Source organism: Nelumbo lutea, chromosome 6, assembly GCF_056320005.1.
Source record: "Nelumbo lutea isolate HS-2025 chromosome 6, American lotus-T2T, whole genome shotgun sequence".
Classification (NCBI taxonomy): domain Eukaryota; kingdom Viridiplantae; phylum Streptophyta; class Magnoliopsida; order Proteales; family Nelumbonaceae; genus Nelumbo; species Nelumbo lutea.
This window is the reverse complement of record NC_142689.1, coordinates 68,015,541-68,029,513: the sequence shown is the minus strand read 5'-3', so window position 1 is coordinate 68,029,513 and position 13,973 is coordinate 68,015,541. Positions and strand designations below refer to the sequence as shown.

Here is a 13,973-nt window from a genome sequence, read left to right as displayed (position 1 = left end):
TAAATTGCAATATATTGTGAATATTGTTTCATAAAAATTTCAATTAATACACATGCATGAAAATATATTCTTCAATCAAATCATAAAACCTATATGTTTATCCAAAAGATTTTTTCCGATACATATATATTCTTTGTTAGCAAGCAAATTTCGTCATTTGGGGCTTAAGTTCTTTTCTGATCTAGCTCACATTAAGATTCATGGTTACCCACAACAACCTCATTGCCATGGCCAGAAAGTGGCACAAGTTAGCTGTAATGGGCAGGAGAAGAATCTCATCACCAACAGCTGACATGCAGAGAGATGCGGACAGTTATATAGTCTTTGTTTTAGATAGGAATCTCAAAGACAGCCAAAATGGAATTTCATTTTCAAGAGAGAGGAAAAGAATGGTCATTCTCTCAAATAAAATAATGTCATTTCACCAACAATGGGAATGGGATTCCGATTCCATCAAATCAAACTGTTGGAATAGAAATGGACTATTCCAATTTCAAATCTGGACCCCGATTCCCATAAACCAAACAAAACCATATACTTTTTCTGAACCATTGACATTTGCAAACACCCCTTTAATGACCAGGTTTAAAAGAAATCAAATAAATAAACAAACTTGGTAAAACCAATATATAGTTTCATCTTGGGGCAGAGTTGAGGGCACCAAGGAAAACCATGTGCATGGTTTACAGACATACTAGCCCACCCACCATGCACTCATCATGTTGACTCCTTTGTACGATGTTTCACAAGATTATTTTCATCTTCAACAGTATAGCAGTACTTAGTGATTGCCATGCCAACAATTTCAGTCAATGAATTGGCACATTAAAATAAATGGAGCCAGTATGTCGTCTACCTCACCGATTGAGAGGAAAGAAATCCAACATCGGATGTGATGCCCTACTACCTCCATATATGGATGCCATCATCATTCACTCAACAATCTATCGTGCCAAGTTTCCAAGCTCTTTAATCTAGATGGAACTTAATAGTCCAATCATCACATGGTTATGCATTACATGCAACCCGACAGAAGGAAAGCCAGTCTCTTCTGGCTTGTCTCTGCTTGCAATTATATATAACTAAGCTATGCCCATTGCTCTTTCCATCCCCCAAAACAATCTCTTCTCAAAATCTTAAGCAAATCTCTTCCTTCATCCTCGAAGCCCTTAGTTCTCTCAATCTCAAATTACAAAACATGATCAACAATAGGAAGCTTTTAGCCATGGTAAGAAAGTGGCAGAAGATGGCAGCCATTGGCAGGAGAAGAATCTCACCACTTTGTTGTGTATACGGCTAATCAAAAACGTTTTGTTATTCCATTGGCATATCTCAGCAATCCCATCTTCATAGAATTGCTTAGAATGTCTGAAGAAGAGTTTGGACTACCGAGCGATGGGCCTATCACATTGCCATGCGATTCAGAGTTTGCCAAGTACATTATCTTAGTGGTGCAAAGACGTCCTTCGAGAGACTTAGAGAAGGCCTTACTTATGACTCTATCTACATGTCAGTTCTCATTATATTCTTCTGTCCATCAAGAACAGAGTAATCAGCCTATACTTGCCAGTGCCTTCTGAACAAGTCATATTGCTTTGTCCATGGGGATCATGATCTTCAATACTATTCTTTTTTTTCTTGAATTTTGTAAATAATTATACATATACAAATTTTGTAGCTGTTTCATCAGCAGAATTGTTTGATGAGAATGAAATTGAGTTCACTTTTCTCATGGAAATCTATGCTTATATTCCTATTAGAAGAGTTGTATTTAATTTGCTCAGGCAACATCATCTTTTAACTTGAAAATTGTCCATAGCAGAAGGTCTTCCCCTTCTATGCTTTCTTTTAAATTCTCTCTCCTTTTTCCCTTACTTCTTCTCAGCTCTCTCATTTAACTCTTTCCCATAATTCCTTCCTTTCTTTCTATTCTCACATTCTTATCCAAAGTTCACATCCTTAGATAACAATGGGTCTTTTTTGCCCTGCTTATAATGGTATTTTGTTCATTCAATTTCTACCCCCACTCCCCCTTCCCAACTTGTTTTTCCTTAGTTGTACAGGTTGCTGTTTTGGAATTGAACTAGAGTGAGGGAAAAGGAAATTTAATTTTTACAGTTCTTATGGCTATGTTTGGTTTGAAGGAAATGATAGAGAAAGGAAGAGAAAGGTATCAAAATCTATAGAAGGTTTATAAAGGTTTCCTTTCCCTACTTTTTCCTTCCAACCGAACATAACCTACGGGTTAGTCGTTTCCACCTCACCCACCAAGATGAAAATAAACCAATTTTGGTCAAGCAGCACTTGGAAGAGTTACTGACAACTATACAGTGTTGTACGTGCTCAGTACCTGCCTGTTAGTTCAATATGTACTGAAAATAATTATTCAAATTTAACAATGAATTTTATTCAAATAACAATCAATAGCTATCAGTAATTGTTAATTTGTAGTAATTACTAAATTATTATAAACTACTAAATAACTGAATTATTAATTAGTAATTATCAGAAAATTATTGATACTGTGAATAGTGAAACATCAATATTTAGTGAAATCACTAAATAACTGAAACACCTCCAAAACTTCTCTAACCCATTAGGAAACCTCAATTTCCAATAATTTTCATTTATTACTTTTAAAATTTTTGGCAACTATAGCCACTCCACAAAATGGTGGATACATGCATCTCTTTTAGAAAATTTGTTTCCTGAATAATCTTGGTTCCTTCCCAAATTCTCTTTCTTGATTTTTCAATATTTAACCCTCATCATTCTCTCTCAATCTAACATCGTCTATTTTTGCCTTAAATTAGTCTTTTCCATCATAATTTGAGGACGAAAACTGGCCCTTTCAATTTTTTAGTGTCTAAATTATATATTTATTTTTGGGTAAATTACAAAGACCCTCTTTGTATTATGGGGGGTCAGTTACAAAGTTTCCCTTATACTCTTTTTTTGCAACAAAGACCCCACCTAAGCTTTTGCCATTAGACAAAGACGGCCCCCCTTGGCCGTTAAGTCAGATGATGGGAGGCATTAAATTACCAAAATGCCCACTAAACATTTTCTATTTTTTTTTTCTTGTCATTTTTCTCTTAAAACCTATTTAACCTAGAAAATAGATATCTAATCTTGGAGAGTGACTTCGTTTGTTTTGATTGCTGGTTATCTTCTCTTCCATGACCAAAACATCATGGCCATGTACACAAAGATTTACTAAGGCGAGTTCCAGTGCCCTTGCCGATATTCACCCCGGAGCTTATTTAGTTTCTCTCTTGCCTTCTCCACACAAACCCCCTGACCAAAATAACAATTCCAGAATCATAGAGAATCACTATATCAAGAAGGGATTCAAGCACATTAGATTTTATGTGGAGAATGACCAGTTCCACAATGTCGAGGATGATGATGATGTTGAATTTGAGGCATCGGTATCGAAAACCGAGTCAAAGCCAGAGGTGCAGAGACAGCCAAAACCCGAATTGGCTAGACTGACGAGCTTAAACGTATTAATTCAACATCATATCATTTTCCTAGGAGGTTCGACCTCCATGGTAACATTGATCAGTCTTTATGTAACTAATTGAAAAAACTGAGGAGAACAAATTCAGTATGAGTGTTGGTTCTCAGAATTATATGTTCAAATTCAGGAAAAACTTCGTCGAACTCGTAAATACTGTGCTACCTAGCTATTATGCACTCTTATTGGAGAAAAGAAGAATTTATTCTAAAGGAAACATCCTTATTGAATTCAATAAGTTAACAGTTTCAAGATGCCATTAATAGCACAACTGTTTTGTGAAACTTTATCAACTCTTTGGAGGGCATTGTGAACGGTACACAACAAAAACTAGATATGGTACAGCTTGGGCTTCAGAGCAGAAAGTTTAGTTTGTGATGCCCTCTAGTAGAAATATACTGCAGCTATAGCAGAGCAAAGGCTTTGTTCTTCCTTCTTAAAGCTTTTCAAGAGGAATGTGCAAGGGATGAGAGACTTCGCAGCCAATCTTACGTGTAAAACTGCTTCACAAACTACAATGGAGGCACTAATAATTCAAGTATGTTTCATGTTAAGAATGTGAATTAAAAAGAAAAGTTCAATATACAGTTTATTACTATTTTACTCCTTCACATTATCAAAAGCTCCATCTCCCTTTTGTTAGTGGGTCGGTCCATCCACCGGGTCCCTTTTAGTCCGTTACTACAATTTCTTCAGAGTTTAGAGTTGTAACTCCGCCATGGCCACTCGATTGCCGCGATAGTCTTGTTGCCACCAAAAGCATCACGTCCTATTATATAAACAAAATTAATAATTTTTATAGATTGAGAAGAATGGGTAAAGTATATAAATCAGGTCTGGTGGGTCAATAATTGTTTCCATTCTTTTGGAGTTTTACTTTACATATCCTGATTATGGCCTTGATGTTTTCTATGGTTAAGTCTTCTAATTCATCCTTTTGCCATCTTCTTTGTTATAAAATGTAAGCAGATCATATACCAAGTTTTTAAAAGGCAAATAGATCAGTTGTGTTTCCATTGAATGTTTCAAAGCCATTGTTGGGATTGAATTAGGAGTCTCCGTTCGGTATATCTTATTTGTATATATCTTCTTATCCTTATCTTGTATAGTTCGGATAGGAAAGATAGGTTTGAGTCCCTGTAAAGTTAGGAGATTCGGTGGCTGTATTCATGTATATATATATCTGTATTCTCAATGAATAAAATACAGAAAAAGAAAAAACCAGAAAAGCTCTGATTTTGCAGCCGTCGTTTTTATTTTAGCCATTTCAAATAACTTCAATGGAGAATATAACGAATACTATAAAAAGGGTAGTTTGGACATATAAAATTTTAAACAGTCTGATGAGAAATTTTTCAAAATAACTTCATGGTACTATTACCCTTCCCAGGGGCCAAACTTCCTCTCCACTGAAGCCTACCAGGGGAGTGTTTGTGGGCTATAGGTCACACTCTTGAATCTGGAGTTGGTTGAAGGCCGCTTTGAAGAGGATGTCTGCTGAGCTGCCCGAATTAACAAGGACGCGCCTAACTTCGAAGTCGTTGATCTTCAACTTTATGATGAGCGCGTTGTCATGGGGGCAGTGGACCCCGTGCGTGTCATCCTCTATAAATAAGATGGGGTCTTCTGTCCTTGGTCACTTCAGTGGGTTCCGCTCTTCCCTACCAGTCTTGTGAGCTGATGCGCGAGCTGCTGTTGAGGTGCAGCCCACCACAATCGAACCTCCGACTATGACATGGATGGTCCCCCGAACTGGTCTCTCTTCGGGGGGCTGCTTCTGCAGCTGTTCCACCTGCCTGCTGGACTCGAGAGCGTCTCTACTTTGCTCCCCTTGTCGACCTGCTTTAGTATTATTATTATTATTTTGTACAAAGTTTCTCAAATATCCGCGACGGCTGAGTTCTTCTATCTCATCATGGAGATTTTTACAATTTTTGGTACTATAGCCGTGATCTTTATGAAAGCTACAATACAACTTTTTATTCCTAGCTCTAGGGTCGGCCTTCAGCCAAGGTGGCCACTTCACGTACGGGGCGTCTTTGATCGCCATGAGGATCTCGACCCACTTTGCATTGAGGGGTGTATAGTCCCTTTCTAATACTAGAGCTCGGAAGGGCTGGACTGGCCTTGCCCCCCGAGCTATGTCCTTCTTCTTCCTACTGTTGCCTTGAGACAGGGGTTCTGGCTCCCTCTTTCTTTTTTCTGGGGCTTGCTCGCCCTTCTGGTTGATTTCCTCCTTTGTCCTTATAAACTTATCTGCGAGCTTGAGGAACTCGGTCAAGATCTTAGGTTGGTTGACAACTACATGCCACTTGAATTCTTTGTGTGTGATGCCTCGCTTGGCTACTGTGAGACAAACTACAGGATCCATGTCGGGTATCTGCCTATAAGCGTCATTGAACCGCTTGATGTAGCTCCGGATGGCCTCCCCTTCCTTTTGCACTATGCCGAGGAGGCTCTCCTGAGTTCGTGGGCACCTTTTGCTGGTGACGAAGTGAGAGGTGAAAACTTGCACGAACTACGCCCAACTTCTTATTGAGTCGGGTGCGAGGTTTCGGTACCAGGTGTGGGATACTCCTTTGAAAGTGGTGGAGAAGGCCACACACATGCAGGACTGGCTGGCTCTTGCCAGGTGCATCTGGGATTGGAAAGTGCCCACGTGGTCATTTGGATCGAAAGACTCGTCATACTTATTCAGAGGAGGGAGCTTGAAGTCCCTTGGCATGGGGACAGCGAGGAGTTCTGGAGATAACGGGGAAGAGACTGAGAGGAGAGGGGTAGCTTCCACTTCACCTGATCATACCTCCTCTTTTCCTTTGAGCTTGTGAGAGACTCTTGTAGCAGTTCGGCGAGGTCGCCGACGTCTTTGTTGTTGCTTTGCTGGCTCAGCGTTGGTTCTTGATGCTTTAGTATCGCCGAGCTCGATAGGCTCAGACTGCCGGTGGTGACTTTGGACCGAAGGGCCTTGCCTATAGTCTGCGACAGGACCTCAAATGGATTCTCTATGAGCGGGAGCTCAAACTGTGAAGGCCGGGGTGATACAAGCTTGGTTGGCTGGGTGGCCCCCAACCTGCCTACAGGCTGTGAGGCGGGGGTAGCTGGCCTCTCCTTCTTGCTATGGGAGGAGGCTTGGCTCTTGGCAGGATCCTGATCCTGGGAGGCCTCTCCCCGGCGAGGAAGTTGTTCACTTCGACGGGAAGGCTTGGTTTGCTTTATGGCCGGATGCCAAGGGGGAAGCGACGGCTGGGCCTGAGGCAGAGAGGGGAACTGCTGTTGGTACTAGTACTGGGAGACCTAGTGCAACACTTGTTGCTGGTAGAGTTGGAATTGTTGAAATTGTTGCATTTGAGCTTGCATGGCTCGCATGCATTGCATTAAGTCCTCCAATTGGTTCGGGTTGGCCGCTGGGGCCACAACTAAGGGTTCAGCGAAGGTTGCTCCAACTGTGCGAGGGAGTGGAGCGACCGCGGGTGTCACTGTAAGAGGCACGTTCAGACTGGGAACCTTGTCCATAGAGAGGGGAACGGTAAACTGTCCGATGCAGACAGTAGGAAGCTAGGGCTGCTCCCCAGAAGCGTTCTGGCTGGTGCCACGTCCGGCATTGCTAGAAGAAGCCATGAATGCTGAGTTTTTTGGAAGAAGGAACTGTACAAGATTAGAGTAAGGCTTTTAGAAGCATATCCCAAAGACGGCGCCAAATGATGTGGCACGATCCAGGCACTCCTAACTGGCTGTTGACTGGCTCCTTGCTGGTAACGGGTGACACCTGAGAAGATGAAGGTGAAGGATTCCTGGGGGATTTACCCGGTGGGAATACTCCGAAGCTTAAGTTAGAACGCTGGGGAAGAAGAAAAGAGCATAAAAGGCTAAGAGTGTAGGTCGCGCTAGATCACTATGTCTCGAGATTAGCTCGTGAACAAGTAAGAGTTCAAGTTCAGATCTAATTTGAGAGAGAGTTCTTCCTTTCGATAAAAGGGCTTTTATAGGGGCATTCTTGTCAAATCAGGCGTAACCGCCACAGGGCTCCTACTGCAGTCATTACCTTCCAGGGCTGCGTCGGTGATCATTACGATGTACTACCCGCTTGGATGAGTGACACGTTTTAAAGGGATAGGCACGCCACCATCTGTCGAGGGACGTGGGTGCAGACTGTCAAATGGGTAGGGACTGTGTCGTCAGTCGAGAGATGTGGTGCAGTCTTACGAGTACGGTCTCGTCAGATAGAAGCTTCCTAAGAGCGTCGCGTTGCTTAGTCGCGAGTTACTTTGTAGCGAGCTACCCTGTCACACAGCGAGCTACTTTGTACCAAGCTCTTAGGAGTATTTCGAGGTGACCCTCATCATGGTTAGTCTTTGGGGCAGTTCTTGCTGGAGCGAGCTGGTTTCCTTAGCTTGCGAGCTGAAATAGTCTTGGATTCCCTTCTTCTTAGTAGCTCGGGGACCTGGAGCTCACGTTGTAGCGAACTCCCCCTATAGCGAGCTATGACGTAGCGAGCTGCTCTACAGGCTTGTTACTTAACTGGGGTCAGGCCATAACGCTGAGCTGTTGCTCGTGCTGAGTCAGATCCACATGTCATCGTCTCAGTAGGTCAGGTCAAATCATCCTCCCTCACTATGCTACCTAGCTATTATCTCTGTTATTGGAGAAAAGAAGAATTTATTCTAAAGGAAACATCCTTATTGAATTCAATAAGTTCACTGTTTCAATATGCCCTTAATAGCACAACTGTTTTGTGAAACTTTATCAACTCATTGGAGGGCAATGTGAATGGTACATAACAGAAACTAGAAATGGTAGAGCTTGGGCTCCAAATAGAGCAGAAAGTTAAGTTTGTGATGCCCTCTAGTAGAAATATATTGCAGCTATAGCAGAGCAAAGGCGTTGATCTTCCCTTCTTACAACTTTTCAGAAGGAATGTGGAAGGAAAGAGAGACTTTGCAGCCATTCTTACGTGTAAAACGGCTTCACAAATCACAATGGAGAAATTAATTCAAGCATTAGGGGTGTTCACGGGTCAGGTTGGGTCGGTTTATTGGGGTTTTCTCAACCGACCTGACCTGGTCGGGTTACCTAAGGTGGAAACTGAAACCGACCCACTGATAGGCCAAACCGACCTGGTCGGTTTGAGTCGGGTTGGGTCGGTTTCGGTTTTGTTCCTGTACAAAAGGACACCTAATTGAATTTTAATTGTAATTGCCTAATGGGTAGCCTAATTGGTATAAAAGATTATAGAAAGTTAGAAAGTATGATAGATTGCCTATTCTAATTGTAATTGCCTAATGGGTCTTCTAGTTCTAGTAGAAGACTAGTTATAGTTAAGTAGGAAACTAATCAAATTAGGAACTACCGAACTAATTCGGGTCGGGTTGGTTTCAGTTTTCACACAAAAAACTGAAACTGACCCCATATATCGGTTTATATATTTGCCCAACTCGAAACCAACCAGTATTGATGAAATCCCAGCCGACTCGAGTTGGGTCAGTCTGGGTTGGTGAATTTGGTCAGGTTGGGCATTCTTATGAACAGCCCTATCAAGCATGTTTCATGTTAAGAATGTAAGTTAAAAATAAAAGCTCAGTATACAGTTTATTACTATTTTACTCTTTCACATTGTCAAAAGCTCCATCTCCCTTTCCTTATTGTAACTCCGCCATGGCCCATTCGATTTCCGCCATAGTCTTGTTGCCACCAAAAGCATCACTTCCTATTATATAAACAAATTTAATAACTTTTATAGATTGAGAAGAAGCGGTAAAATATATAAATCTGGTCTGCTGGGTCAATAATTGTTTCCCTTCTTTTGGAGTTTTATTTCACATATCATGAAAGCCGTCGTTTTTATTTTAGCCATTTCAGCTAACTTCAATGGAAAATATAATGAATAGTATAAAAAGGTAGTTTGGACATATAAAATTTTAAACAGTCTGATGAGAAATTTTTCAAAATTAACTGATGGAACATTAACAAAAGGCGTCTTTGTCTAACAGCTAAAGTTCAGGGGAGTCTTTATTGTAAAAAAGGTACAGCAGAGACTTTGTCACTAACCCCATATTACAAATTAAGAGGGTCTTTATAATTTAATCTTTATTTTTTTTACAAAGTTTAAAGGTTGTTAAAACCAAAAATCCAATTAAATAGAAGGCCAAAACCCACTACTTAAAGTACAATCACAAGTATACTTTAGTTAAACAAGAGGGACTTCTCAAGATAAAGGATCAGGTTCCCGGAACAGGTATTACTCTAGTATTATATATATCAGTAACAAGAGGGGACATTTCAAGATGCCGGAACAGGTATTACTCTAGTATGGAAACACTAACATATATTTGCACGAGTAAATGTGAGCTCGATATCATTTTCATCCAAAAATGATCAGCCGTGTATATAACGAAGTGGTCTTTAACAGCCACCATTGCGCTGCACTCATCCACATCCCTCTGCAGTTTAGTTCTTGGTGATGAGATTCTTCTCCTGCCGATGGCTGCCAACTTCTGCCACTTTCTTGCCAGGGCAAGAAGCTTCCTAATGCAGCGCAATCCGGGCACTCCTAACTGACAGTCATTCTTACCTGGCGATGGATGGTACCTAAGAAGAAGACGGTGAAGGATTCCCAGGGGACTTGCCCGGTGCGAATACTCCGATGCTTAAGTTAGAACACCTGAGAAAGCGATAAGGATTGCAAAAAAAGCTAAGAGTGCAGGTAGTGCTAGATCAATGAAAGTTCTAGATTAACTCAATATATGTTTGAAGGGATAGAACATCCATCACATGGACGCCTAAAGATTGCGGAATAAGGGGGCGAATTTCAAAAAAAATTTCTCTCCCTTCAACTGGGAATCGCATTCCCTATTTAGAAAATCATATTTTCAATGATCATTCTTGAACCATAAACTAAACCAGATATGAACCAAAAGGAGTAGGGAGAGATTATACCTAATACGGAGAAGCAGTATCTCCCAATGGAGGTGTTCACGCCCAAGGAAGGATCCAAAATTTGCTCCCACTGAATATGGCGCAATGTAAGGTGGAGCAGAATCAACAGTGTTCTTCAAAAAGAACTTGACCCTTCACAAAAATCAACTGGATGACTTGTGAATACGACTCCAACCAATCTTTTCTCCAAAAGATTGGTATAAAGATCAAATATTGATTTCTCCCAAGAACTGGAGATCAAACTGCAGGAGACGGCAGCTATAGGAAGGAGGCGGCAAGAGAGTATTCACAGGGTACAGAATCTCTCTTCTTGTGATCTCAGCTCTGAAGACAATAGTGTGTTGGTTGCATGTCTAAAGGCTGCTGCCCCCTCCTCCTTTTATAATCTTAAAGGGATCAGCTCCTAATACCAGTAGGAGTTGCTAATCCAAATCATATTTGGATAAGAAATCACTTTAAGTGATAAGGGATAACCCTTATCTTTTCTGCAGATCAGAACATCCATCTCCTAATCTAATTAGGAGGCTTCCAGATCTAAATCTTATTTAGATATTGGACTCTCTAAGTGAATAGGGTATGGGCCCAATCCTATCAGTTGATTCATCTCAGAATTCTCCCCTTTAAGTGATTAATCAAATTAGCCCAGTTCGAATGGGCTTAAGGCCCATTTAAGGTTATGTATTCACTTAGTCTTCCAAACTGCTGCCCAGTTGGGCTTCATTGTATGGCGTGGGACTCAAACATTGATCTACACATCAGCCACATGGGTTCGGCCCAGCCTTTGTTACAAGGCCTGGCCGAATACACTGTTATGGATAGTGCACCTCCTGAAACCATCTCATGGTCTCTATGGGCCCAACACTTACCCTAAGTGGTCCCTGGGCCAAGCCACCTTGTAACACCCAAGGACTAGGGGCAGATGCAAAATTAGCCCATCAAGTATAATCCTTAATGGTCTTACACTTAACCTCTCAACCCATAATGATCATACACTGCCCGACAAGAGAAGACCTCTCTCTCAGCTACAAGGAACAGTGTTGCACTCTCTGCTTATATGGATCCTGGGAATTAAAACATTCTTGCAAACATTTCAGAAACCATAATATATATATACTTTTATATCTCATATAAAATATATTTTGCAAAACAAATCTCAATGATTGAAATCGGCTGCCGACAGTCTTATTTTCCACCAGTGAGAGTGCATCCCCGATCATTACCTTTGTCCGACAAAGGGGTTGATCCTGTCACTATGATCACCCACTTAGATGAATTCTCAGACTGTCCCAACATACCTAGGTTTTGACCCCCGCTAAGGATCTCACTGATTGGTACATCAAAGACAGCCCAATCTGACACCTATTGCAGTATCATAATCGAGTCTAGGGGTCGGGTGTAACTTTTCAGTTTTGCCCATCAATCTCCAAGGTCTAGTGCAATACTGAAAATCTGGTCCAGTTCATTGATTCAATTAATCCTACATTGTATGTGCCTAGGGTCTCACCCTGGCAACTGAGACAGGCCACCCTAACCGACTTGGTGGCACCATAGTGTCAGCCTTGTCATGATAGGTCACCCCAGACCGACCCACTGGCTGTGAACATTCTAAACTAACACGAGTCTCATTAAGTGTCCAGTTTAAGGGTATTACACAGAAACATACCAAGGGAACATGAATCAAATATGCACTTTTATTCATTTACAATAAACTCATAAAGTACATCATTCTGATTGAAGCTAAGGGCATACAAAACTGTCTAACAACATTTTCCCTTTCGATCATGGGGCTCTTAAATATGCGTGTTCTTGCCAAATCGGGCGTAACACAAGTCTCATCCGATGCTTTGTCTTTCTTCTACTTCTTGGGTTTGGCAGCCTTCTTCTAGGGCTTTCTCTTTGCCTTCCTTTTTTTGCCCGATTTTCCAGTTTCAACAAGCATGGCAATGTGTTCATCCTTTTTAATCAATTCTTCGGCCCTCTACAACATATCGCTGAGATCCTGCAAGCTGACATTCAGCTTGTTCATGTTGTAGTTCATGATTAAAGGATTAAAGGACGGAGGCAGAGAGTTGAGAATAGCATCGATCTGTGTTACCAGATCCAGCCCGGCTCCAAGAGCCTCTAGTTTGTTGGCTCTTGGACATCTGCGCGGTCATGAACTGTTTCAAGACCTTCTACCGAGTAGAACAATTCTGCTCTTCGTACATTGTCTTGAGACTATCCAATACTTCCTTGGCAAATTCGATCAGATCGAACTGCCTCTGAATTGGATTGTCCAAGGAGGCAATGATATAGCAGCGGACAAGGGAGTTTTTCTCCTCCCATTCTTGGTATTCTCTTCTACGGGCCTCAGAAGCCCTATCTCCCGGACGATCCGGGGCAGGATTCTTGGCTACCTTATCCAACCTTTCAGAGGTTAAGACCAACATAAGGTTCTTGTACCAGTCGGCATAGTTTGGGCCCTTAAGCTTGTTGTCATCAAGAAGCTTTGCAAAAGATCTGTTTGCCATTTTCTGATAAAAGAGCAAGCATTAGTCCACAACCTAATTTGATTCATGTTCATTTCATAGATATGGATTTTAATCTAAGATCAATTTCCATTTATTCATCTCTAAGATTTCCCTCCTTTCTCAGTGAACTACAGGTTGTCTCTAGAAATGTGGGAAATCACATAGGGTGCATGGAGCCAACTGTTTCAGCTACATAACCCCACCAGCTTTCTTTGAAGGATCATATCCACTCATCATATGACTTTTCCCTTTGGCCTTTGTCAGACAAGGTTTAGAGCCATTTTCAGGTAAACATTTCTGTCCAGTGAGTGCTTACCCATCATATTCGTGAATGCCAAGGTACTGTGAGAGAGTTCCCATTTTCTGGTGAAGCCCCTCCCACATTGGTCTATGACGCCCCTATCATCTTATGAAACACTCAGACAAGCCCAACAGCAAATGGATAGCCCATTTTTTGGTGTGTTTCCTCATTATTGAATGACCCATCCTCATGCTAATGATGGAAGGCCTTTAGAGAGTTCATCATATGAATCTCCCTATCACTTGCACTCATATTAGCTGGAGGGAACAGTTATTACGCCCTAGTTTGATTTAGGTCAAACCAAAGTGGCTCCCACTGATTTCATAAAGTCAGATTTCGATAGGCCTTAAAATGGCTAGGGTTCCGCACATAACCTCTTGATGAGGTGTGGGGTCCACCAGTGAGGGAGGTCATCCAATGATCAAAAGGGACACCATGGCAATGCTGTGCATTCAGCCATGGTGTGCGCAAGAGCCACTATCAAATGAGCATGGGCCAATCACTTATGGCCACGTACACAGCACATCACACACCCGAACATCTCATGCAGGGATAAATTGATCCAATCAATTAATTATCTGTAAGGCCCATTGGAATCCCGTTATAAATCCATAATATTAATCATTAATATTATCTTATGAAACACTCAGACAAGCCCAACAGCAAATGGATAGCCCATTTTTTGGTGTGTTTCCTCATTATTGAATGA

The 13,973-nt window shown here is 41.5% G+C and overlaps 1 pseudogene; it reads left to right on the top strand.

The window, feature by feature from the left end:
• Positions 1-200: 200 nt before the first annotated feature.
• On the top strand, positions 201-1,580 carry LOC148849425 (auxin-responsive protein SAUR67 pseudogene; annotated as a pseudogene).
• The last annotated feature ends 12,393 nt before the right edge of the window (positions 1,581-13,973 follow it).